Source organism: Sander vitreus, chromosome 2 (assembly GCF_031162955.1).
Source record: "Sander vitreus isolate 19-12246 chromosome 2, sanVit1, whole genome shotgun sequence".
In the NCBI taxonomy this organism is placed as follows: domain Eukaryota; kingdom Metazoa; phylum Chordata; class Actinopteri; order Perciformes; family Percidae; genus Sander; species Sander vitreus.
In genome coordinates this window covers 12,728,648-12,756,647 of record NC_135856.1, presented here as the reverse complement: position 1 = coordinate 12,756,647, position 28,000 = coordinate 12,728,648, and the positions used below count along the sequence as shown (strand labels likewise).

Below are 28,000 nucleotides of genomic sequence, written 5' to 3'. Positions count from 1 at the left end.
CCTCTCTTATGAATCATTTCCAAGAGGGAAGACTCTGTAAAGACATGTGGACCAAGTGTTGGATTTACAGTATTTTCATTATGGTCTCCCTATGGTCTCTACAGGATCCTCTACCATCTCTGGATGTGGCTTTTACTGCCCATGTACATGTGTTTGCATTGGTGAATTATCATGTCAGTGTATAGGCCTCAATGTGTGTGTTCTCAGTCACAGCGGTCAGCAGTTTCCACTACGAAGACTGTACTGGCGGCTACACGGAGCGGCAGGCGGCCTGAGGGACCCAATCTGTACCCTTGATAGTCATCTACGTCATCTGCACAAACACCAACTGTGTCAACACCAGGGAGCACAGCTCACCATAGGAGAACATGAGAGCTATTGATAGCATGTGAGATGTGTTATTACGGAGGGTGCTGCGACTGCATTCCATTATAATGATATTTGGGTACTGGGAATTTTGGGATTGGTCCAAAATAACATCAAAATAACACAAACATGTTTCCAAATCTGGTGTATCAAAGAACTATGGAACAATGTGTTGAGAGAACAATCTGCACAACCATACATGATAAAAGTGATTATATGAATCCACAGGACGCACATTAGGTTGTATTTAGCAGATCAGCCAAAATTATGTAACTGTGGGCACAATGACGAATGGAGTTGTGCGAGATGCTGGAGAGCACCTGAGAAGTGAAAAGCCCCAGATGGCTGAGCAGTTGTGGAAACAAACTTTCTGTCCAGGTTGGCCGAATGAACAGTAATTGAAACCACCTGCTGATCTGGCGGTGAAGTTTTTCATGTTAGTGGAGGTGGAAAAATGAATGTTCCTTCAGGTGTGGAATGACAACCAGAAGTGTGAGAAGCATGAAGCTCGCTGACAGCAAGTGTGCATGCTTCCATAGCTCAGATCTATCTAGCCATACAAAAAATTAAGAAGCTAGCAGATCACTCAGCATATTGGTGAATGCAACAGACAAATCCAGAGATGAATTTCAGTGTAAACTCAAAATTGGACTACAGATTCTACTCAGCTTGGTTATCCAGCCACCTACAGCCTATTTAGACAGTGTTTCCAATACCATAGGTTGTACTTGGGCGCACTTCAAAGGTAGATTGAGAACCGCCCAGGTAGATAACATCCGAATTACATTTTTTCCCAATCAACAATGCATTTTTTACAGCGCACAAAGACCAGTAGCCTCCAGCCCCTATCCCTTGTGAAGTCGCGCTGCGCGTGCTTGACAGCATCAATGCTTCACTTCAGGCTCGGAGGCTATAGTTAGTAGTAACTTGCTGCTGGTGGTCTTGTCGCGGGATTAACTGAATTATCAAACCGTGGAAATGCCGCAGCCACACCGCTGTGAAAGCTCCCTGAATGTAATTTAACGAAGTTACCCCTGTCCGCGGCAGTCTCTTCCACTCCATATCTTTATAACGGAGCTATCCGCTAACGGAGTTAATCGTTCTCCGTGCCTGAATCCATTAACTGTATTGGGACTGGAGTCCGAATAAAACCCAAGATTTTAAGTTGGCTGTTAAAAGTTTTAAACTACAACTCAGAGTTGTTTGAATGACAGAAATCTTCAGATTACAGTGCTGCTCATGATTATTGGAACCCATGCTAAAGTTGACTAAAAAGAGGAATAAAAAAAAAAAAATCATCTTTTGGAAATCGATCTTAATGCCTTAATTGAAAAAAAAAAAAAATTGGAAAAATCCAATCTTTGAGAACAATTTTCTTTGTGAATGAATAATGTATTGTAAAAAAAAAATGTTCTTCCTTAAACTACAGTAGGCTTAAGTATAGACACCCCTATGTTAAATTCTCATAGAGGCAGGCAGATTTTTATTTTTAAAGGCCAGTTATTTCATGGATCCAGGAAACTATGCATCAGCCCCACATCATCACATACCCTTCACCATACCTAGAGATTGGCATGGTTTTATTTCAGTTAGCCTAATAGCTGGTTTGATTTGTATTGAGAGATGATCTTATGGAAAGTACCCCATGCCAATCTCTAGGTATGGTGAAGGGTATGTGATGATGTGGGGCTATTTTAATTCCAAAAGGCCAAGGGAACTTTATCAGGATGCATAGTATCCTGGATCCATGGCAGATTCTTATTTTTAAAGGCCAGTTAAATAACTGGCCTTTATCTGCCTGCCTCTATGGGAATTTAACATAGGTGTGCCTATACTTATGCCCCCTGTATTTTAAGAAAGAACATTTATTTATTTACGATACATTATTCATTCACATTGAATATTAATTCAATTCAATTAATTAATTTTTTCAATTAAGACATTAAGATCAATTTCCAAAAGATGATTTTTTTTATTCCTCTTTTTAGTCAACTGTAGCAGGAGTTCCAATACTCATGAGCAGCACTGTAGCTCAGTACAAAACAGTGCGTTTACGATCCCCAAAACACGGATTAAAACACTTAAAAAAGATAAGATAAAAATAAAAAGATAAAAAATTATCTAACAAAAGAAATAAACATTAGATAGCGTTAGTCTTAGTAACAGGAATTAGGAGGAGACCATGTTGAGATTTTTAATAACATGTAACTGTCTGTATGGATCATAGTATTAAGGTTAAGTTACATATAATAGCCTTTTTGGGCTCCGGCTAATCAGGTATTTTATCTACTTAACCATAACATTTGACAAACCAACCAGTTTTAATTGACAAAGCACATTATGGCTACACTTCATCTGTATCATCTTTTAGTCTGATAAGTTTAATATGTAAATAGTTATTTCTTTCGAAATTATCTGTTAATGTTATACACCTTCGTTTGACTAGTTTTTACTGAACCCAACCATCACGTGCCGCGCCGTCACATCCTACGCCACCCACCACCCCCACCAAGTAAATTCTCAACCTGTGGGAAACATTGTTAGACCTCGTGTCGTTTCTTGTAACCAGATATATCAAGACTGTGCCTAGATCAAGTTGAGATGGACTGCAGTTCACACCTGACATCAGCATCAGAGTCTGGACTTCAGAGGTGCCTTGACTGACCGCTTGTGGGTCAGATGTGGCTTAGGCCAGTGCCTTGCCTCGTGTGTGTGTGTGTGTGTGTGTGTGTGTGTGTGTGTGTGTGTGTGTGTGTGTGTGTGTGTGTAGCAAAACGTAAAGCTCTTTGGATAAAATACTATATACTGTAAATGCAGTCAATTTCCAGTAGTGACAGTAAGTTTTCAGTGATACCTTTAAATCAATTTAATAAATGTACATTAGGTCATGGGATTGTGTAAAAAGAGTAGTTGTTATACAAATAGAGGAAAACATTGGACCATTGTTCCACTCCCATCACTGTCAGTAGGAATTTATATAAACAGACCAGCAGATAGGAGTCACTAGCGCTGCAACAAGGACGCGCTCCCTCACCAGCTTCCCAGTCAACACCACTACCAAAAGTTTTTGACGAGGCCAAGACAGAAGGCACTGCTGCCAGGGATTCATTTTGGGTCACGGCAGCAGTGGGCCAGAGTTTCTTCTCGTACACTATCTAAACGCCCCATCAGCGCGCTACCTGAACTGACTAAAAAACTTTGGTTTAAGCAAAATATCTACAAATTTATACCAGAAGTCTGTATCAGAAATTACTTGGCACATTTATGGTGAATTGAAAGATAAGTACCTACTCCCATGAGGGCCCATTAAATGTTAGGGAAAACAAAGGTACATACAAGAAAAAAAATGAGTGAAAAAGTTAATTTTAAGTACAAAAATGTACTTCGATATACTGTATTCTATGTGGAATCCAGTTGAAAATGCAAACTGATTGAAGAGTCTGCCAGATTGTTGTGCAGCTTGTGTGAAGTCCCCGCTTTAATTATTTCTAAATGCCTTCTTACTGCTTTTAAATTAGTTGTTGGATTTATTCCATCTCTCCTAACGTCCTATTGTATTACTTTGACTTTGATTGTTGACTTTGATCATGTTAGTTGTTTTGTATTACGTTTTGTATTATTGCTTGTTATGCCCATTCTATTTTATTAATTTTGTCCTGTATTGAGGCAGATCTTAACCTATCTGCCTCGACTGGAAAGCACTTTGGGTCAACAGCTGTTGTTTTTAAATGCACTATATAAATAAAATGACTTGACTAATCATTAAACCATGGAGAATACACAGTGGTGTCACAGACCGGACATCAGCCTCATGACCGGGTTCAATCAACAACCTGTAGCAGAGCATGTGGAATGACCAGAATGAATCCCGCTTCACGCCATGAACTAAGCCCGGCACTGCACTTGACATACTAATTATTTTTTCTTTGGGCGAGATGCAGTCAGACAAGGAAAACCAGCACAGTTACATAACAACGTTTTCTGCTGACCGCTGTGGTGGCCATAATTATTTGGTGGATGTGACTGTCCAGCCACACAGCATCTGCCTCTTTATATAAAATCAAAGTCAACGTGTTTTTTAACAAATTATTGTTTTAGCCTTAATAGGGGAGGTGAGGTCACTTATGAAAGACAAAAGGCCGTCAACAACTAGCTTGAGGTGTGACCTAAACACCACTTTACTAAAATAAAAAAAATAAAAAGCCCATGGATGAGACTAGAGTCAACTTTGCTTTCTGTCTTGTTAGTTTTGCCACGATTACACAACAATCCCAACATCTCACTAATCCGATTCTGTCAGACAGGTTTAGAGCTAGAGAGAAGACGTGAAAGCTGCAGTGTCCATTCTGTTCGGCCCCATCACTCTCTGATGGCGTGGTGGGTGGAGCCTCAGTTAATTCAGAGCTATAAGGAGGATGACAGGTGATCCTTTCACTGCTATTGAGCTTATTTGTGTAACTTGTGACTTTGAAATTGAATGAGGATAAGTGAGTTAGATGAGAAGAGCTAACATCAGAGCAAAGGTAAAATACTGACGGGTAAAACAATTTAGTTGATCCTAAAGCAAAAGCAGGCACATGTGAGGATTTGTTTATCTTCACATCATTGGCAGAATAGATGGCAGATAAGGACTGTGTTCATTCAGAGGGAACATCAGCAGATGATATTTTGTAAAACTTTGTCCGGGTGTGAAAATCAACCCATTTATCCTATAAGTAATCACACATGGACATGACAACATCCTACTACAATAGCTTAATAAGGCAATAGCTGCACACAGATGATCGCAAGCCTGCGTTTAATTTTTCCCTTTGACTTTAATTTGATGCAATGCCTTGCCAGCGAGGAGGACGTAAGTCAAACCATTCTCCAAGTTGAACAGATACTACATTTAACATGCTTAGCATTCACTCAAAATGATATCTTCCAGAGTTGAGACTTGGTGCCTGATCTTGCCCTTTATGGTTAACTGGATGTAACCTTACTGCATGGCTGATGAGCTGATGGCAACAGAAAGCAGAATTTCTACCTGGTAGCAGCAGTTTTTTAGATGGTGTGATTCTGTCTGTGCTGCTGCTGTCCACTCTAAAAGCCCCCTAATCTGACAACTGTTGACTCTGCTTTATAGAAATGTGTGTGTGTGTGTGTGTCTGTCTGTCTAACACAAAAAAGACTAATTAAGCTATTTACCTTTTCTAAACGATAAAATCAAGATATATAAAAAATGTAACATGCTACAGTAAAAGGGTAGCAAACAAGAAGCACAACAGAAAACAATTGTTTTCTTTTAAACTACCGCCAAAATGGCGTCTCATCTCATTGAAAATAGATGAAAGTAGACTTAAAATTGTTAAGATGTCGAACAAATTAATATATAGTAACCTGGCTGTATGGTTGGAGATGCTTTTCAAGTCAGTTAACCCTAACCTTATCGCCTGCCAAATGTGGAAATTGACTGCACAGCTGATGGAAGCCCCAGGTGTGAGGTGAAAATGTGGGATCTCATCTTGCAGTTAAAGGAGAGAGAGAACAGGGGCGCCCAGATTGCTCAGTTGGTAGAGCAGGTGCCCATATGTAGAGGTTTACTCCTCGACGCAGCGGGCCCGGGTTCGACTCAGCCCTTTGCTGCATGTCATTCCCCCTCTCGCTCCCCTTTCATGTCTTCAGCTGTCATGTCAAAAATGATGTCTGAAAACGCCCCAGAAAATAATCTTTAAAAAAAGAGAGAGTACAGCAGTATGAAAAAAGGAAGGTCGCTAATACTAAAGTATCCAAAAACAAGTTCACTGCTATTTTAATGTGCACAGTGACATGATTAGCATTGCTAAGCCTCTGTCCTGATTAATGGGAGTGTAGCCACGCCCTAAAGCAATGCATGCTTTATCGTCTATTTTAAAATGAATGGGACCATCCATTACAAAATGACCATCATGTTGTATTGAAGAAGACTTTGAAGAACAGAGACCATAAACTGGTTTGAAAAAGTTGTTAGTAGGTAACAAAATCAAGGCAGAATTAGGGTCATTTTCCCATAGACTTCTATACAAGCCAACTTCACAAGATTCACAAGTAAGGCCCCTGCTACAAGTGAAGTTATGTTGAACTTAACCTTCTGGTCTGGACAACAGCATTAAATACTGAAAATGTAACTGTAAATGCACACTGATTATATCCAGACCATTTTTTTTTACATTTATAATACCAGACCAGCATTTAGCAGTTGTGTGTATGATGGGAAATTTTATCTATTGTTCTGTTGAGATGACACAATATTTTGCTTTCCCCCTCAGGTTCAATGCTGGCAGATCGCCGCTCTCTACAAAGCCTTTCGGAACAGATCACCCAGACAGCTGTATTAACAGGAAGAGAGCCTCGCTGAAGGATGAGTTCAGGCAGAGTACATGACATAACTAGCCTGGAAACAGCCCCATTAAACCCCACTTTTGTTTTATTAATAATAACAACATGAAAATGTGATACAACATTAATCCAAGCAGGACAAACACTCCTCTTCAGTAAAGTCAGAGGTTGTGTTCAGCCCTGAAGCAGCGCCTCTGGAGCTGATCCAGATTCAGTGCTTTGCTCAAAGACACTTCAGCTGGATCAGTGTTTAATGATCTGACATGGGCCATCTATTTGAAGGATGTAAAAGCCCACAATGCAGCCAATTTTTTTTGAAAAAAACGATTATGACTACAACTTAGACACAAGTTTTGTAACTGCTGCAAAAACCCTTTAAAAAAGGTGAATTCCGGCCAATTTTTACGTTAATCTTGATCGCTATAGCTAAGAGAGTATTTTCGGAAAAAACCCCGACCCGAATCAGTGCAGGCAACACTAAGTAGCTGCAGCTACGTACTACAAGCGTCCCCTGAGCTAAAACGGCAGTTGTCGGGCAAGTTTTAGAGTGTCTTTGTGCCTCTTAACAGACACAAAATGCAATTAATGTCTGTTCCACATGAACAGGGCCCTTACGTGTCAACAAGATGCGTTTTCAACTCAGACATTGTTTAAATTCACCTACCCTGGTCCCTGTCTCGATCCTGCCGGTAGCTAGCTTGCCCTGCTAGCTGTTTGCCGTTAGCTGCTAGCTGCCCTCCGGTGAGCGTATTCAGCCAGGCTTCTGTGATAATCATCCCAATAACAATCCACGGAGCGGCGGTGGTGTGGCTATGTCCTCCAGAGGACAGGTCATGTCACGTCTTGAAGTTTATTCCCCCCTAAAAAAAACAGTAGTGCGGTAGTAGCTGTTAGCTGCTAGCTGCCCTCCGGTGAGTGTATTCAGCCAGGCTTCTGTGATAATCATCCCAGGTGGATGTCCTGCATAGGACAGATCCTGCCTTCGCAGAGACAAGTTTAGATTATTTCCCCCTCAAAAATAGGTAATTGAGCACTGTACTGATTATGACCATATCAGTGACTATGTAACTACATGGAAACGGGATAAACAATGTCTGTGGCTTGCACAGTAATAGCGTTACTGAAGCCTAGCTGTAGCCTTGCGCTGTCTCCTGGGAATTCAGTTGTAGCAGGAAAAGGTAAACAGTAGTGTGCAGATCGGAGCATAGTGTGTGAAGAGTGAAGAGCGGAGTAACATAACTATGGAGAATATAGCAGATATACAACACATATATACAAATACACACGCAAGAGCCTTTTGAGTTTGATGGTCGTCCTTATTTATTCGAACCAGAGTATACAGACGAAGAACTAGCCTCACAAGAGTTGTAAAGAACGAGACAGACAGAGGGGCAACAGGCAGATGAACTTGCTGCTCCAAGTGCAAGCTAAAGCTAGCTTTCAGTAACTGGAGGACATAGCAACACCACCGCCGCTCCATGGATTGTTATTGGGATGATTATCACAGAAGCCTTGCTGAATACACTCACCGGAGGGCAGCTAGCAGCTAACAGCTAGCTACTACTGCACTACTGTTTTTTTAGGGGGGTATAAACTTCAAGACGTGACATGACCTGTCCTCTGGAGGACATAGCCACACCACAGCCGCTCCGTGGATTGTTATTGGGATGATTATCACAGAAGCCTGTCTAGCAGCTAACAGCTAACGGCTATCAGCTAGCAGGGCAAGCTAGCTACCAGCATGATCGAGACAGGGACCAGGGGTAGGTGAATTTAAACAATGTCTGAGTTGAAAACGCATCTTTTTGACACGTAAGAGCCCTGTTCATGTGGCACAGACATATTAATTGCATTTTGTGTCTGTTAAGAGGCACAAAGGCACTCTAAAACTTGCCCCGGCAATTGCCGTTTTAGCTCAGGGCACGCTTGTAGTATGTAGCTGCAGCTACTCAGTATTGCCTGCACTGATTCGGGTCGGGGTTTTTTCTATCGAAATTACTCGCTTAGCTATAGCGATCAAGATTAACGTAAAAATTGGCCGGAATTCTCCTTTAAAGGCCCTGACACACCAAGCCAACTGCCAGGAACTAGTGGCGACAAAGGCCTTTGTCTTGGCCAAAACATAAATCACTGGAACTGCTGAAGAAACTGCTCAGAGGAAACCTGCTGCCATTCCCAGGAATCATGACATTTAAAATGATCATATGACGGGATCAATATGACTGAAAACCACACAAGCAATAAACAAGACTGGATTGAAGCAATGGTAAATCGCTCTCTGTGGCTGTAACAGTCAGGCATATTTAACATGTTGGTTTAAGTTAAATGTTTATTTTCCTAACCTTGACATCCTCTCTAAAAGTTCACCCAAACATAAACCATGTTTGAACCTAACAATCACCACCACAATTACAATTCTAGCAATACCTCTAGCCTAGAAATAAGTTAACCTAGAATTAACCTCATCCCAAAAAAAATCAAATATGCCTCTTCCCATTTAATGTTCTCTCAAAGGAATAGTTGGACAATGTGGGAATGTTTTGTTTTGTTGCATAAAGTTAGATGAGAAGACTAATCTTCTTACCTAAAAAAAAGCAAAGCATATTTCCCAACCTCCCAATCCTTACAAACAGAAGTTCCCATATCTCTTCACGTCTCCAGTTAGACATTTTCGTTGCCGTCTTCATGTAAATAATAGGGGTGTCACGATTCTTCATATCCTCGATTTGATTACATTTTCGATTCTAAAGGTCACGGTTCGATTCTCGATTTTTACATTTATTTTTTTTAAAGCACAGGTTGCTATGCCATTTTTAGACTAGACTTTTATGCAATATAATATCTGACCTTTGTTTGCAATGTACCACACTACATTGTCAAATTTAAAACATTTATTAACATAATGTAACAATAACTTATATCTTCAGTCAACTGGAAAATAAAGTAAAAAAAAAAAAAAGTTTGCCGACAATGCTGAGGGAAGACGCTTCGCAGCACAGCGGTGTTTGGTGTTTTAAGCCCCCCACGTCGTCTTCCAGGCAGTTCTGCCTGGAAGGCACTAGGATTAGGCAATGGTTATGGTTAGGGTTAAGGCAGTTACACACCAACCAGACGGCCGACCGTCGGCAGAAAAGGCAGTTGGACTGATTAGTCTCCCCGAGTTGGTCAAAAAAGTGCCTCGGAACACACCAAAACGACGAGATGTAATACTTCTCCATAACAGCAGGTGGGGCTAATCTGTATTGCCGCCCAAAAAATTACAACCGGCAGCTGATTGGACGAATGTGTCACGTGGGTTTGTTTTCTCCAGAAATTCAAAGCCAGACTGTCATGGCGGCTTGTTCAGAATACGATCTCATACTGTACTAAAATAGTTCACTGAAACGTGTTTCTGAAAACATTTTAAGTGAGAAATAGGCCATGCAGTTGCTGAATCTGTCTTCATTTCAGATCCACAAAGGTCAGTTTAAAAGATTTTCGTCATATTTTGAGAGGCTTAGTCACGCTCATCCTGCTTGCCATTTCCGGGTGAGTCCCGACTGCCCTGTCTCCGACTGAGCATGTCAGGTCGGCGAAAATGAAGGCCGACAGCTCCTCCAACGGACCACGGCACGGAACACACCAAACAGACTCAAGTCACTGACCTCGCCAGACTGTCCGACGGCCGATAATCGGCCCGGTGTGTAACTGCTTTCAGGTGCCTTGAAGATGACGGTCGCAGCGCTGCCTTGAAGGCTTGGTTGGGGGCTTAAAACACCATCGCGCCAGCACAGTGGTCTTAGCAGCTGAGCAGACAGAGAGCAGAGAGGGCGACTCGGCAGTCAGCTGCTCTGTTTAGGCTACAAAACGTGCATGCAGGCTGAAATTCAACCGTGCGGTTTTGTCGGGATTAAGCTATAAGCAGAAGGAAACTCCGCTAGCTGCTAGGCTAATGTGCAATGGTAAACACACAGAATATGGTACACGCACATAGCAGAGCTTGCAAACTGTGTTTTCTTTTGACGACAACATTAACATTGTCAATATAACTCACTGGAAATCCAAAATACTTCCACACCGACGACTTCAGTGAAAGAGGAGGGGGTTCAGGTTTTGTCGATGGGTCTCCTGCATCTGCAGTTGCCATGCTATCTTTTTGCTGTAGCTAAGTTAGAGGAGGTTGACTTGCAGCACTTCAACACGTATTTTTGTTCCGCTTGAAAAGCCGACCGACTATTTTTTTATTCGAAATTCGGTCGAAATTGACTGAAATTAAGTCACAATTACACAATACTAATGACACCCTTAGTAAATAACCCGCCTTCTACACCCTTGAATTTTTGTTTCCTTCCTGTTTTGCGTGAGCAGCATTAGACATAATCAACACGCCCACTCGCTTGCTGTGAATTTTCACACTTTTGGCTCAATCGGAGATTACACAGATTTTGTACTAGGGAGCTGGCAGGGTGAACACCGTTTGATGTCCGATCCAACTGATTCAGGCATTTGCATTCTCACTTACAGATTCGCCAGGTAATGTGTAGATAATTTCAGGTTTGCAGTGCATCACATCTATCAGTCTATACCAACTTGAGCTCCCACTGCAGTTATGCTATATTTCTAGCTCTGCCAATGAAAATAATACCAATATATCTCAGACTTTGCATTATAGGAGCACTAACGATGATATGGGAGTTAAGGAGAATTCCGGTCAATTTCAACACGTAGCTCTGTTTGTAAATTTGGAGTGCTGTCAGTAGCGAGAAAAACGAAAACAATCGGTGCTGCCTACACCGTGTTATCCCCCTGCTAGCGTTAGCACCCAACAGCCTTAAACAGGGCAAGCTTTAAACATGTTTTAAGCCTCTTAACATGTTTGAAATGTCATTACAAGTGCCTACCCATGTGCAGTGATTCCTTCCGAGGGAACACAGTGAATCTGACTGCAGTAGATGTGACAGAAAGGCATAAATGTTTTGTTAATCCAGCCAGTGCACATACCTCTGTTTATTTCTTGTTTTCCGATCAAGTCCACACTAGTCGACTGTCGAACTCATACAATCCAATATTCCAGTCAAATTTGCTGTGTTACCTCGGAAGGAATCACTGCACATGGATAGGCACTTGTAATGATATTTCGAGCATGTTTAGGGGCTAAAAGCACGTTTCAGCCTCCAGGGTGCTAACGCTAGCAGGGGGTTAACACGGTGTAGACAACACCGATTGGTTTAGTTTTTCTTGCTACTGACAGCAATCCAAATTTCCAAACAACAGAGCTACGTGTTGAAATCGATTCAATTCTCCTTTAAAAACAGACAGCTATGTTCCAAATTCTGTGTGATTAATAGGGAAAGTGTCATCACAATTACTAACCCAACTTCTTATGAAAGATACTTTTCCTTAGTTCATGCTGGGAACATTTTGGACTTAATAAACCTGTAAAACACAGACACAAACCGCAAACATATTTGTCTTTTCCCCTTATTGTCACATCCCAGAGGCCATGAAACACATTTTCCAGAACACCAAAATCAGGCTCAAACTGATGTGTTGTCTTTAGGACACACCACCACAGTCCCTTTGACCACAAAAATGGATGACATCACTCGTCCAAGTTATAAACAACTCTTGTTGGCCCACAAAGGGCACAGAAACATCATATGGCCTTGTGCTACATGTTGCATTTGTGCAACTTCCCATCCGAAGCGTATCAGTGAACGTCCTGGAAGGACAAAACAAAAGATGGGTCCTATCCAGCGATTTCCTCTGCTGAGGTAAAGGAAATACAGCCTTCCCAGACTACTCATCCTGCGAGTCCGAGACATGTGACACTACACCACGCATATCTGACAGGGTATCTCTTCCCAACGTCCAGATACATCCTCAGTGGAAAGTGTGTGAGTTTGTGTGTGTGGGGGGGCAGCCATCCGTCAGGACAGGAAGGGGAACTGATAAGGCGGAAAGTGTATTTGTCATGAGAATCTGTTTTGAAATACTTAAAAGGAAAACGGATCTAAAATACATTTTATGAAATATAAAAGCAGCTGCTGGCAGAAGCTTACTATAGGGGGCTTCCTTTTAAAATAAAATGCTTTGAAATAAAAGATAACAATATCTGTCTCTGTCCCATTACATATTTGTACTGTACAAGAAATGGACAATTTCTTTTATGATTTAATTCTTTTTTCTACGGTTTACAGTGGGATAGTTAATGGTTTTTAATGCATTGAGCCATGTCTGTCAAATCAACCTGCTATGCTTTTTGTGTACGTTTGATAAACAGGTGTAATCATTCAGTTAATCGCTGAATATTAATGGTGGTATTAGTCGACACTTACAGTTGATGTTACAGATACCTAAACCTTTTTTGTTTTTAGCCCATTTTAATGGTTTGACAAAAGTAATGTTTTTTTTTTTTCTTACAGGAATTGATTATGTTAGGGTGGATCTTTCTTTTAAAGGAAGGGTGGCGTTGCCATCTAAATGCACAGGATGTAATGCAACATCGCTCCTTGAGTAACGGAAACTGCTAACAGACAGGGAACGGTGTGTGCAATCTGCTATAAAAATGATCAGCTTCTTCATTTCTTCCTCAGCAGTTTCTCCTTGGTAAACACTGAGAAAATAACATAAAGACTGAGCTGGAGAGTGACAGCCGGTGGGAGCAGAGACAGATGGAGAGGCTTGGTGCTGTCTGTGTATGCTGTATGTCGCTTTAGACTTGTTTTTCATCCTTTTGACAATAGATTTTGGAAGAATAATAATTAAAAGTGTAATATTAGGGCATAAAAAAAAACTATAAACCTTAGTTTTACTATGCATCAAACAAAACAAATTATCCATTTACAGTGCAAAAAAAAAATGGACAGTGAATTCAAACAAATTAGTTCAGTTTGTAAGACAATGCACATTAATCAACATTTCTGTAAATGCGCCAGTGTTAGCCAGTCAGCTAATTTTCAACTGTAGTCCTTATTACCTAGCATGCTTGTCTTTATGGTGGGAAGAAACCGGAGCACCCGGAGGAAACCCACGCAAACACGGGGAGAACATGCAAACTCCACACAGAAAGTCATGGAACGACCTGGATTTGAACCCAGAACGTTCTTGCTGTGAGGCAGAAGTGCTAACCACTGAGCCACTGTGCTGCCCAAATCAAATGTTAACACTCAGAAATATGTCAATTTGTGTACCACGCACGCACGCACGCACGCAGGCAGGCAGACAGACTACTTGTGATGCCCAAAGGGTGCTCCCCTCCAGCAGAGGAGAAGCACAGCAACGTCAACAACAGCACAGTGAAGACATACTGCTCCTGTATGTACAGTTATGTAGTTTTTCTTGCAGAAACATTGACCTGAATACAAGACTAAGGTGAGAACACAGGCTGAGGTGACTGAGGTGGTCACAGCTTTATATATCACCTCAGAGCACAGTGCACAGTAGACACAGTAAATGGCTCTGAGGTTGAATACAATATAGACTTTTTACCTTGCTCATAATAAGGATGACAATAATTACAAAATACAGCTGAAGTGCTTCTTATGGTGTAGTACTATCTGCTCAGGGGAGCTGTGGGCAGGGGGAAAATAATGGCAGCCCGGGCCATGAGGGAGTGCCCCGTTTGTTACTTTAGCGTCTTAATGGTCTTCCATTTCGTTAATGGTTTTAATAATATCTTCAGGTGTCTGAGCCTAATACTCAGAAAACTTGCAGCTACTTGTTAAAGTTCATGAGTTTATAATGTCCTGTACTTGTAATTATTCTTACATGAAGTCATGCCAGGATGCATGAGCTGGCCCGGACACACACAAATTGGTCTTTAATTATGCTGTGTCAGTTTATTGATAGGTACCACTGCAATAATCAGACCTATATACATTGTTTGGATGCAATCCAGCCACGATGCACATATGGGGCATATTAATTACCGGGCTGAAAAGCAGTGTTTTACTCTCGCTCATTAAAAAGTTAACAACAGCGATGTCACAGTGTACTATACCCTGGAGTACACTTCCAGCACTCACTACAGTAATGATTGCGGTAGGTCAGCAAAAACAAGATTTCCAGCAGGTTTTAAGTTGCTCTTTAGGAATGACTATATACAAGAGGAGGTAATCCCAAAATATCTAATGTCCCATTGAAGTGTGACATGTAACCAATACACAGTAGAGTACTGTGAAAGTGTATGTGTCACTTTAGAACATGTGACACACACAGTATTGCTGCTTTTGATTTTATATTTCAACACGACTATTTGTGACCCAGCAGAAGAAGATATAAACAAACTGTGGATTCGCACCATGGTGGCTCACGCTCCTCCGCCACCAGCACCACCATACCGGTGATGTACTGTACCTTTAAATACAACATACCATCACTATGACCAGCTCGGTCAATGTGCTAACACTCAACTGATTGACAAAGGATTTCTGGGAGGCACAAATGCAGAAATACCACAGTATTGACTGTGGTGTTGTCTCTACAACTGTAACTACTCTGATTGCCTTGTGAGCATCAAAACTGTTTTGTAAGCCGACATTTGGCTTCATGTCACGTCTTGTCATGCCCTACCACACCACACAAGAAAGCACACTAAATCAATTAAAACTATGACTAAGGACAACAAATAACTGCCAAAACACAACATTAAGATCACACTGGGCAGTGCTGACACAGCGTTTTAGTTCAGTGACAACAAGGATGAGAATCATCATTTAGTGCACAAGCTGACCCAGTTAGAGACGAGACAACAGAGGAGGACAGCACAGTACATACCCACAACAACACTAGGATTCAGCAGCCAGCTAAACTCAGTGCTGCCAACAATGATTTGTCACTGTGTGTGATGTGTGTGTTGTGTGTGTGTGTGTGTGTGTGTGTGTGTGTGTGTGTGTGTGTGTGTGTGTGTGTGTGCGCACAAACAGGAACCGAGGCATGGGTGTGCCTTCTAAAACAGTGGCAGATGATGTAAATGTAGATGTTTGGTCAGAGAGGCAATAAAGCATGTTTCCTGGAAACATGAGACCAACAAGAGTTCATGTACACACACACACACACACACACACACACACACACACACAATTTAATTTCCACTGGATCACTTTATTCCAAAAGTAGAATATTAATAAACTGTAGACCTGCAACAATTACTATTAACTATTCATTATTCAAGCAAAAGAGATGTGATGGTTTCAGGGTTTTAAATGTGAGAATTTGCTGCTTTTCTTGGTTATTAATAGTAAAGTAAATTAAATATTTATGGGTTTTGGGCTGTTAGTCAAACAAAACAAGATATTTAATGACATCACCTGGTTGTGAATTTTCACTGTCTGATGTTATATGTTATAGACCAAACTAATTATCAAAAAAATAATCGGCAGTTTAATCAATAATAAAAATAGTTTTTAGTTGCAGTTATTTTTGAGTTTCTAATGTCAAAAGTTGCGGATGGTACCAATAGAAATGCTCTATTCAGTCCTGTTTTTTCATTACACCTCTGTTGAGGTTCCTAGCACACTGATCCGATACTAAAAAGATGGAGCTAAAAAGTCCACGATTGGTGCAGACGTTCCTCTGCATTATCAGTGAAGAGGAAATACAGCGAGAGCTGGATGGAGCAGTGAGGAATAAAAAGGTTTTTCAGCTTGTTTCTCAGCACATGGCTGTTACAACCCCGCCTACATTTAAGTACTGTCTGTGGTGGAAATGCAGAATAGATGTTTTGGTACCTGTTGTATACGGTTGTAAGGAAAAAAACTAAAAAGTGTTTGGTAAGAACGCAGCTATTAAGCCACTTCTCTTCCCATGCGTTAATCACACCTTAAAAACCTCATTCAAACAAGGACAGCCAATAACAGCATTCACATTCAAATACAGTTAAATGTGACATAACCAGACATTGTGTTCAAAAATTTCAAAATGAACCAGCAGGTGGTCAAATAAACTGAGAAGGTAACAAGTGCTACTGCATTTTCTTGTTCATCACCCAGAATGCTTTTCACCAGCACAGTACTACTGACATCAACATGTTGGGCATTAGGGGTGTGCAAAAATAAATAAATAAATAAATAAATTCCAAAAATCGATTCATATTTTCTAATAAAAAAAATGTTAATAAACTTTTTTATGTCTACTGCAATCACATGGGAAAAGTAACTACATTTACATACTGTGAATGGTTTTTTATTTATTCTTTTTTTTATTTATTTATTTATTTATTTTTTTAAATTGAGAATTGTTTTTGAATCGAAAATAGATTTTGAATCGAAAGTTGAGCCTAAAAATCGATATCGAATCGAATCGTGACATTTTCTGAATCGTGCACCCCCACTGGGCATGGTTGGTATGAAATCAAAATCCACTGAATGTCCCTTTAGAAATACACATTCCAAACCAGCATGATCATTACACAGGTCAGTTACAGAGTAATATATCTTTCTACACAATGATGACAAAATAAAGGTTGCACTCAGAATGAACAAAGCACACCGAGAGCTGAATGTCACTGCAGGATTCAGGGCTGAAACTGTGTGAGTTTTTATGTGTGTATGTATACGAGAGTTATGTTTCTAAGTAGGACTTTTATAGCAGTGTAATAAAAACAGCAGAAAATATGGCTCAATGGAGAGAAGAAAGAAGAAGAAAATACCAGGCAGTATCATGGATCATGGAAATCATTTAGATATGGTGTGTGCACACACACACGCACGCAATTTAAGCCTTCCATCACATTTAGAAATAGTGACAGTACATCCTTTGCAGATCCCCACACAGCAACAGGATTAACACCCGTAATAAAGGCATCCATAGAAGCTTTTCACGACAGAAAGCTCAAATTGTTCCTCTCAGACTGTGCGAAGTAGGAAATAGGCACACAATCAGAGTTAGAGCATGCGCACGCACACACACACACACACACACACACACACACACACACACACACACGCACACACGCACGCACGCACGCACAAGCACACACACACACAGCTATGAATGACCCTCACATGAACACACTGTGATGAATGGATTCACACTGGCAAATGAATACAAACTCTAATGGCTGTACTTCACTGTACATTCTAGTATTTTTTTCTTTGCCAGTAAATATGCAAAATGACAGTCAGTTAATTGAACAGATTAAGTGACCTGGAAAATTTCTAATCTAATCTCCATATTAATGCAGACCCCCTGGGCACAGTAATGGGGGAGGCGGCCACCCCTTCCTTCACAAACAGTGGCTGCACACTCACTCTCATGACTGGCAAGCAGCCCAGGCAAAACAGCATTCCAAGTTAGTGCCATTATCTGCTCACAATGGCAGCATTTCATTGGTCATCAACAGAAAATCAACGATTAGGACTTCATGGATCCAACGTTACAAGGACAGAATTAATCCATTGTTCTGGTTGATTATAATACAATCATAACCATTGTTGGTATTTCTGCATTTTCAGCTCATTAGTTCATCAACTTAATGACTGGATAATGACAGTGGTATATCAAATACAACACAACATATTAGGTCTCATCATTCATGAAGACTCCAGATGATTAAAAGTCTAATCGTTTTGTGGAGTCAACATTTCAATGTCAGCTTCGAACTTTCATGATCTCAAACATTTGACCCTTAAGACAGACACTTTAATAAGGTGACGACCACAGGGATCAAAAGAGCCACTGTCTGTTCCAAAAGCTCATTTGGCCCAAAACTTGGCACCTCTGCTTCTCCCATGGTCAGAGGCTGACCCCGTTGCTATGGTTACTCCACTTCAATATCTATGCAAAAGCCTTCTCGTTTCTTGCGCTGGCAAGACTGCTGACCGGAGCTGGTGCTCTGCCAGGACTGCCCCCTCAGACACAAACAGAGAAAGGCCTGTGTAAACACAAACATAGTATAACTCCCAATGCAAACTAAACACATATGTACATATCAACACACATGCACATCCAAAGTGAGGGCATACGGATGCACATATGGACGTACAGTACACACTTCCACAAACTGGACAGAAGTCAGCCGTACTGCACGTCAGGCCGGATGCTTTCAGTAATTCATCCACCCACAAGTGTATAATAAGGTTTTTCTAACCCCACCCCGCTGGGACCTCTCGCAACCAAACAACTGTGGAATCTAAACACTCAGCCCACACATGTATCACATCAAACAGCACCCTGTCTGTTGATGCACAATAGTATGAAACAAGAGACTCTTCAGCTTCGACAGACTCCTTCAGAGCATTAAAAATGAAACACTGAAGTTGCAGATCAGCAGTGCAGCTCAATGCAACTTTATCATGATCACCCACATCGTGTAATCATCAGTCCCCCGACCAAAACGGATTGTTTCCATCTAAACAAGCATGTAGCAGTTAAACAGCAACCGTGCGTGTCCACATACAGCACCAAAAAGAATCTTAATGTGGTGCATTTTTTTTACTCCTAGCCCTCTGACTGAAGGCCTCACATCAGTTTTTAAAATTACAAAATTATGCAGTGAAATTAATTAATTCCCATGGAATCGCTCACGGGCGCGAAGTAAATCTGCACTCAGTTGAACTTTGTTTAAACTCTGACACGCATATTGGTGCTGTTGACCATAAGCAAGCCATTTTGACAGTGTTGACCTTTGATGGAACAGAGAGTCAAAATGAAGGAAGTTGACTAAACTACAATCTAGCGTGTTGGTGTGCCAGCCTCATCCTTTAAGCCCTGAATTTTAAAGTGCCCATATTATGCTCATTTTCAGGTTCATAATTGTATTTTAAGGTTGTACCAGAATAGGTTTACATGGTTTAATTTTGCAGATCCTCTTTCCACTTGGTCTCTGTTTTAGCTACAGAGTGAGACCTCTTTTCTTCTACACTATCTTTGATTGCACATGCGCAGTAGCTCAGATGTAGATCATGTCAGCTAGCTAGCTCCATAGACAGTAAAAGAAAGGCTGTTTCTCCAACTTCAGTCAGTTACAAGGCAGGATTAGCTGGGAGACTTCTAAATGAGGGCGCACATGTAAGTAGTTCTTTTGTAGATTATGGTGAACTTGTGTGTGTTGTAGCAGTGCTTTGCTATTGAGAACGAGGTAGCATGCTAGCGTTAGCATGCTAAAGCTAATGCTACGAGCTAACGGTTGTGGTTAGCCAGCTCGTTTCGGCTTGTGACGTCACAAGCCGTGCCGATTTTGAACAGCTCACCCGGAGACTGAAGGCAAGACACATTCAGAAACTGTATCTCACTCAAAACAGCATGGATGGATTTTTTTGAAGTTTGTATGCGTGTGGAAGCACCAGAGACACAAAAGAACACCCCAAATCCCAGAAAAAGTGTTTTTTTCATAATATGGGCACTTTAAGTTTACTGAAAAAGAAAGGACATTTGGGAAATACATTTATGCACTTTTTCGAAAGCGAGTTAGATGAAAGGATCGGTACCACTCTCATGTCTGTATAGTAAATATGGAGCTACTGGAGCAGCCAGTTAGCTTAGCACAACAACTGGAAATGGGGGGAAACAGCTGGCCTGGCTCTGTCCAAAAGTAACAAAATCCAAAATGTCCAACTATTCCTTTAAAGTACTGTATAGTACGGTTAATTATATGGTCAATAAAATGTTATCCCCGTTATGTATTTCATCTGGTTTCAATGGGCGTAACAGACACGTACATAGAGGCTCAAATGCTCAGGCATGGTGTATAATTCTGTCCAACTCAGCGGCCGCGGCCCTGTCTGACCAAACCCAGAGCTACACGCTGAAACAAGCCAAATGAATGACAGATAAAGTCAAAGCCCAGAGAGAGACAAGAAATCCAAGGAAATAAAAATTTAGCCTGCTTGCGCGCAAACACACACGTCCTCTAACAAAAGAAAAACATTGGAGTCCAAGACTCAATCAATTTGCAGTGTAGAAGGAGAGTGGAGCCACATGTTTTTGATAAGTTCTCTAGCAGAGCAGGGTGAGGTAATGATGAAGTCATCTCTATCCTCTGGACAGGTTCAAATTCACTGGGCCGTGTGCGTTTTAAATGGCTTCAGGCTCACCAGCACACACATGATTTCCCTTTTTTTTTTGTGGGAAAAAAAACAAAAACATTTTTTGAAGTTTGCAGTATAGGTATCGAAACCAGAAAAATAACTGAAGGGGTTGCAACACGTGTGCACTAGAGCTGCAACGATTCATCATTTAATCGATTAGCGGTCAACTCTTAAATTAATCGCCAACTATTTTGATAATCGATTAGTCGGTTTGAGTAATTTTTTAAGACAAAAGTCAAAATTCTCTGATCCCAGCTTCTTAAATGTGAATATTTTCTAGTTTATTCTCTCCTCTGTGACAGTAAACTGAATATCTTTGAGTTGTGGACAAAACAAGACATTTGAGGATGTCATCTTGGGCTTTTGGGAAACGCTGATCCACATTTTTCACCATTTTCTGACATTTTATAGACCAAACAACTAATCAAATAATCGAGAAAAAAAATCAACAGATTAATCGACTATGAAAATAATCGTTAGTTGCAGCCCTAGTGTGCACCTCATCTTCTTCTACACACCTGTCACTCAAGGAGCACAAAAAACTACATTCATCAAATATTCTCTCCCTCCTTGTTCTTCAGTTCCTGTTTTCACCAAAACATTCCCAAGCAATCAAGTCTTCCTATGGACATGCCTCATTAAGTCCCTGCAGACTGCAGCCACTCAACCAGTCACTGCCACTCTAATCTATGAGGCTGTCTGTCCATCCCCCACCACAGTGGACACTGTACTTCCTGTGTCTCGGCATGGATCTTAAGATTAGCTGAGCTGCCTCGGGTTATTATAAAACCATTCATTAGGGCAAAGAAAATGAACAAAAGAGAGCAGCTCAGACAGAGAAACTGCTGCAGATGTGTTGAGATGAAAGATTCCCCTCCGCCAAGCTCTATCTAAATGTTATTCTGCTAGAACTGTAACATTCAACACTATAGGCCTATTACAAATAACAATATAGACATGAAGAATACTAAATTCTCAATGGCTGGTGCATTATTTAGAGATAGCTGTGTGGCTCTGATGTACTCGTTGCTGTTCCAAATACACACACATTTCCAACAACACAAATAAATAAGAACGGAACAGTATATTTAAATCACTAGTGTCACAAACACATTCTTCAGCGAGATAGTGGTCGGTGTCTGGAAGTTTTGACACGCCTCCTCCTCAAAATCAGTGGGACAGTTTTGTAGATGCTGAGTGTTTTGGATACCCATGTCGGCAGAGCAACTAAACTGCTGCATGACATTCAAGTATTCAGGTGTACGTATGGATTGGTTTTAATGGAAGCCAGGTGTATTGAAATGGCTACCAATAGTTGGACTTATCTGCACAAGCTGTTTATAATCTGATGGACCTGTAATTTGAACCTATGTAAAGACTACATTATCATCAATCATTTGGAAAAGATGGGGATCAGATTACAGAGACTGGTGTAGATTTCATAGAAATTATGCTCAATACGTTTTCCAGGGTACAAGCGGCCGAAATGGGTTTCCTCAGGAGGGTGGCTGGTGTCTCCCTTAGAGATAGGGTGAGAAGCTCAGTCATCCGTGAGGAGCTCGGAGTAGAGCCGCTGCTCCTTTGCGTCGAAAGGACCAGTTGAGGTGGTTTGGGCATCTGGTAAGGATGCCCCGTTGGCGCCTCCCTAGGGGGGTGTTTCAGGCACGTCCAGCTGGGAGGAGGCCTCGGGGAAGACCCAGGACTAGGTGGAGAGATTATATCTCCATCCTGGCCTGGGAACGCCTCGGGATCCCCCAGTCGGAGCTGGTTAATTTGGCTCAGGAAAGGGAAGTTTGGGGTCCCCTGCTGGAGCTGCTGCCCCTGCGACCCGACCCCGGATAAGCGGACAAAGACGGATGGAAGTTTTTACATTTAAAACTTTCATTTCGAGCTTCAGAAGTAGGATATATGCTTCCTCCTCTTTTGTCAACTAAGACCAGTTAGAAACCTCACTGCGTCGCCTCCTGGGAGTCTCAAGCAATTGCAATATTCATGAGGACCTTATGAAACACTGGGAAATGGAGTTTACATCAAAAAGGATGTGCGCAGGTGCAGGAAAAATAAATATGGAGTGTGTTTGCATTTTCTATCTATTCAGTCATTGGCTCTGGGTTAAATATCTGACTCGTAGAAAGTCCCTGAAGGATTTTGAACGGGCCCCCCCCCCCCTCTATCCGAGTGAATCAGAGAAGGAGGGGAATACCGTTTTAGATTTCAGGTCCATATGGTGAACATTCACAGCTTTTCAGAGGGCTCTGCGGAGCAAAATAAGAGAAGGGGGAAAAAAGTCAAGTAAAAAATCAAGTATGTCAGTGCAGGCCTCTTGGAGACAATTATCATATTTGTCTGGGTCCTTTTTAAGTTCAGACAGCCAGGCTTTGATGTGGAAATGGCTATCCTCAGAGAGTCATTACAGGTTGAGAAATATCTACGAGCCAGAGGTGCTGAGGAGGTGCTCTTGGGTAACGTGCAATTTTGAGAGGGGATGGTGGGGGTTGCGCGGGGGGGGGGGGGTCTGCCTGATTTTTTATCTGCAGAACCCGGGGGCATGACAAGAGGAAAAGAATCAGAGAAGAAAAAGACGAAACAAAGGGTGAAAAGGCGGGAAACTGAGAGGAGGCGAGAAGACAGAAGGAGCTGTAGCACGCACAAGGTAAGCCAGCTGGTGGCCATTTAACAGTTAATGTTTTATTAATAATATAGCTGTGTACACCCCGTTGCATGCAAACCTAAGGTGAGTGAGAGTCACTGTTACTATATATCAGAGATGTGGGCTGGGCGATATGGAGAAAATCAAATATCACGATATTTTTGACCAAATACCTCGATATCGATACAACAACGATATTGTAGTGTTGACTATTGGTGCTTTCACAAAATATTTACACGATGAGATTGTTGATAAATAATCATCAGTAATGTGGATATAATGACTAAATGGATAAAGGCAAATAATAGAACAGTTACAACAGTCTGTTGTTCAGAAAACGACATCACTTTACTGTAATGCAGCCTTTAAAACCAGGAAAAGACAACACGTATGCCACATCACGATATTACGATATCCAAAATCTAAGACGATATCTAGTCTCATATCACGATATAATATCGATATATTGCCCAGCTCTAACTCGAGTCACAAATTTGATGACTTTAGACTACTCGAGAATTTCAGAAAAGACTTGGACTTAATGACTAGTGACTTCACTTGGACTTCAGCCTTTTGACTTGAAAAGACTTAATACCTTTCCCCAAACTCGAAGATTAAAAAGTAATGTAAAATGTGCTTTACGAATACGGTATTGAATTTCCATTCATTTCCCAGATCCACTTTAATCAATCTGACAGATGAAGAAGTGAAGTCATGTCGCTGCGTGCCAGTTGGAAATGACACCAAAGATAATTTTGTTTGCGTATGAAGACTATGTAGTGGTCAACAAAAAACGGATTGCAATATGCAAAACATGCAGGTTGAAAATCACAGATGGCGATGCAACAACTTCCAACTTCGTTCAACAATTGAAGTTGCACAAAGAACAGTAACGTTAAGTCGAAGCTAAATCATTTCATCAACAGAGGCGCCATGTCGGCGTGTTGTGGGTTCCCTCCCTAACTCCTACTCAACCCTAAGTAACAGAAAATGGGCAACCTTGTGGGTGAATAAAACAGTTTATGCCTTTGTTTGTTGTTTTATGCAAACTGTTATGTTCTCTCTTATACACATTTGCGCACACAGATAATTCATCCATAAAGTGAGTTTTTATCTTTTACATGTATCCCTTACATTTATTTTGACATAAAACATTATGAAAGTGCAGTGTCAGTGCTATTAAATCCAGTAGCACCTGATAAAACTTGTTCACATTTGAAAAGGCATTCATGATTTGTGTAAATGTAATGTATTACTCAATTGTTTAAATTTGGTGAATATTGCATTATGACTTGTTTACGACTCAAAATACCTGGGCTTTGGACTTGACTTGGGACTTGTTAGTCTTGAGTTGGGACTTGAAAAACAGTGCCTTGGTCCCACCTCTGCTATGAATAAACCGTTTAACAGAAAACGTTTAGCTGCAGGTGAAAGAGTCATCCAGCAGAAAGGATGAAAAGACATTACCACCAGATAGCCTCTTTAACTCAACAAAAGCTTTAATGCAGAAGGAAGATATTATAATCCCAGTAATAATAATATCCATGACCGCTTGCTGCACTGTTTTTTGTTAACATCAGTGTGTATCCAGGATCAGCTTGCACTAATGACATAAACTATAAGTGAAAGGTTTCCATGACACTTTAACATTTTTACTGTGGGAGAATACCAAAACTCCTACATGACTGAGCTTAGTAATTGATTTATGAATAACCTACGGAAAGTTTGTCTTGTGTATAGTTTTGCCCATTAAAAAAACAACTCTGCATCCTGATATGCAACTGCAAATTAAACTGAAGATAAAGTAATTTAACCTAAATGTAACATCCACCTCCAATAATTTACAGTGCTATTTTCCTTTGAGTCAAAAAGAAATACCAGCTCAACATGGTGCTTGTCTTTGTGTAAGACTTGACGATCTCGGACTTTGGCGACTCATAGTGGTAGTAGCAAAGAATACAGCAACCCGCCATAAGAATCAGATACAGGGATACAGAAAATGAACAGTAATGGTCACAAAAACTTATACCACACATTGTGGGGGCTTTAAAGAGGCTTTCTTCATCCCTACATATCATTGAAATATGGGAGTTATTATAAGATAATGTGCTTGCTTGTCACTTGAACACCACAAATTGGCACATTTTGGTATTAATACTTAGTCTAGGAAATGTGGCACTGTGAGCGAGTGAATCCCTTACCGGCAGGAGGTTGTTACCGTAACTGACCCTGACCTTTGACCTCCTATCATAAAAAGAGCACAGTAAACCTGGGCATTTTTGACAGAGCTTTGTTTTCCCTCCAATATTTACACCATTGATAAAATAGGACAGCTACATTAAGTACGCCTACAGAACTGATGGAAGAATTAAGCCAGTGCGTTCTGGAGAGTGTGCCTTAAATGTCAAATACAACAACTCACACCGTATGTAGACTATTTATGATTAAAGTAAACAATATTGCAGCTGTTTGGATAACTACGTGTGGACAATGTTGCATATTTTTCCAAGCTGCTGGACAAAATGCTATGAAGCATGTATGACGCATAAACATGTTTTACCACAATATTTGTCATTGAAACACTGGTAAACATCTATAAGCAGGCAAGGCAAAGGATTATGCAACCACAAAGCAACGCCTACCGTTATGATCAATGACCAATGAATGGAATCATCCTCATCCACATACCTTCTTTGAGGCTCGGGTTAGCTGACAGACGACTAACACAAGTGTCCCCCGGACCTTTTTCTAAATCTGTTTCTCGGTTTGAATTCAATGCTTCCGATCAAACACGACGTGTCCGAACGCTTTCACTGACTTTTAATCAACGCGATGGTTAACTCGCTCCCTGCGGGCTGTGCAGGCAGCAAACACATGCTGTGTAGATCTAGTACGCCGGCGAAAGCGGAAACGCTGGCTCACAATATGGCAGGAAGTGGAATGTAATTCATTAAAACTGGCAACGCATTTTTTCGCGAATCCCTTGCTTGAGACGGAGCGCACTCAGGCGAGCTGTTGTTGATGTGTATTATTTATGTGTGCCCCAGTTCAGACAGAAAGACTATCTTTAGCAGTAGCAACGAACGTGTTACACAGTACATACTATAAACGCAATGTAGCAATAAGTATATTTTGGACAATGTACAGGCTACACTTGGCATCCTGTATATTAATTTGCTGCATGCAAATATATCAAAGATCTTCAGTTTATATTCAGTGTATACTCTCTAAGCCAGGGGTCGTCAACGTTTTTTAAGGCAAGGACCCCTTAACTGAAAGAGAGACTGATCAGGGACCCCCTAGTACATATTGTATAAAATTAAGTTGCATATTAAACTGGGCCTACAATAATGTGTTGGCGTAACTCCATTATACATACCTTTTAGTGCATTGAATAAGCTATTAAATTGCCAGTCTGATTTTATAAACCATGTTTTTTAGATTATTTTTGGGTATTTATTCAACAGGACAGCTGAAGACATGAAAGGGGAGAGAGAGGGGGAATGACAGGCAGCAAAGGGCCGCAGGTCAGAGTTGAACCCAGGCCCGCTGCGTCGAGGAGTAAACCTCTATATATGGGCGCAAACTCTACCAACTGAGCTATCCTGGCGCCCCTAAATCATGTTTTAATGTTAAACATACATGTGGCAAAGTGAATCCTTAGGCTATACTGTATCTGTGGATGGCTACCTTAGTGTCTACCGTACCTATAGGCCAGTTATCAGTGGGGATTTATATTTGCTCATAATATATTGGATTCATGTTAAGACTTTTCAATTAAAAAAAAACTTTCAAAAATTAACAATAACTTGGAGGGCCCCTTGCATTGACTCTGAGGACCCTCTAATGCTACCAGACCACCTTCTGAAGATCCATGCTCTAGGCTATATAGGTCATTTTCATGAGCTTTTATCTAGCACTCATTTTAATTTTAGCATTACCTCATACTGACATGTAAAGGGTAATTATGTATTGTTGGTGGAAAGAATGAATTAGTTGACGCTCGGGCAACATAGCATCCAAATAAATAATAAATATGACTCGTACAAATATGCTGCACTGCTTCCATCTAGTGGCCGTAAGGGTGCGTATACAACCTGTAGGCTGAGATGAGTGCAGATTCAGGAACAGCACTCCTTAGATAAGGAGGCATAAATTATAATTTGTCTCTTTTTTCTGTGTTGTATGTTTTTATCATGGTAGTGTCATGGTTCTTGTATCTAAAGTGGATTAGTGTAAAGTGTGTTTGAGTTTGATTGTGTGGGGAAATATAAAAGGTGAGCCAGTGTCTCTTTTAACAAATACAATCTGTCAGAAATAAACACCATACTGTATTTACTCAGCTGGCATTTTTCTTAATTGTACAGCATATTTTATTTTTTACAGATGACTGTATAATAAATTGATATCAAGTTTAAGTACATGCAGCCAATTTTACATACAAACTGTGAGTATTTGACACTGACATGAAGGTGAAACTCTTGAGTGGTTGTTAGAGCATTACATTGAAATGTAATACATCTTTGTCCTGAGGACACCAGCATCACTTTTATTCATAGAGTTTTTAGATAGTAACATTTACAATGTGCATTCTTGGCTTTTATGAGCAAATATG

General features: G+C 40.8%; 1 protein-coding gene across 2 annotated transcripts in view; it reads right to left on the bottom strand.

Annotated features, from left to right (window-relative positions):
• The window catches only part of add3a (adducin 3 (gamma) a), a 111,497-nt gene extending 85,259 nt beyond the window's left edge, over positions 1 to 26,238 (bottom strand). The window contains exon 1 of one of the 2 annotated variants that reach the window (XM_078278674.1): positions 26,028 to 26,238. The gene's annotated coding sequence lies outside the window, so the exon portion shown is untranslated. The remainder of the gene's footprint in view (positions 1 to 26,027) is intronic. The other variant, XM_078278667.1, reaches the window with a different exon arrangement.
• Between the last annotated feature and the right edge of the window lie 1,762 nt (positions 26,239 to 28,000).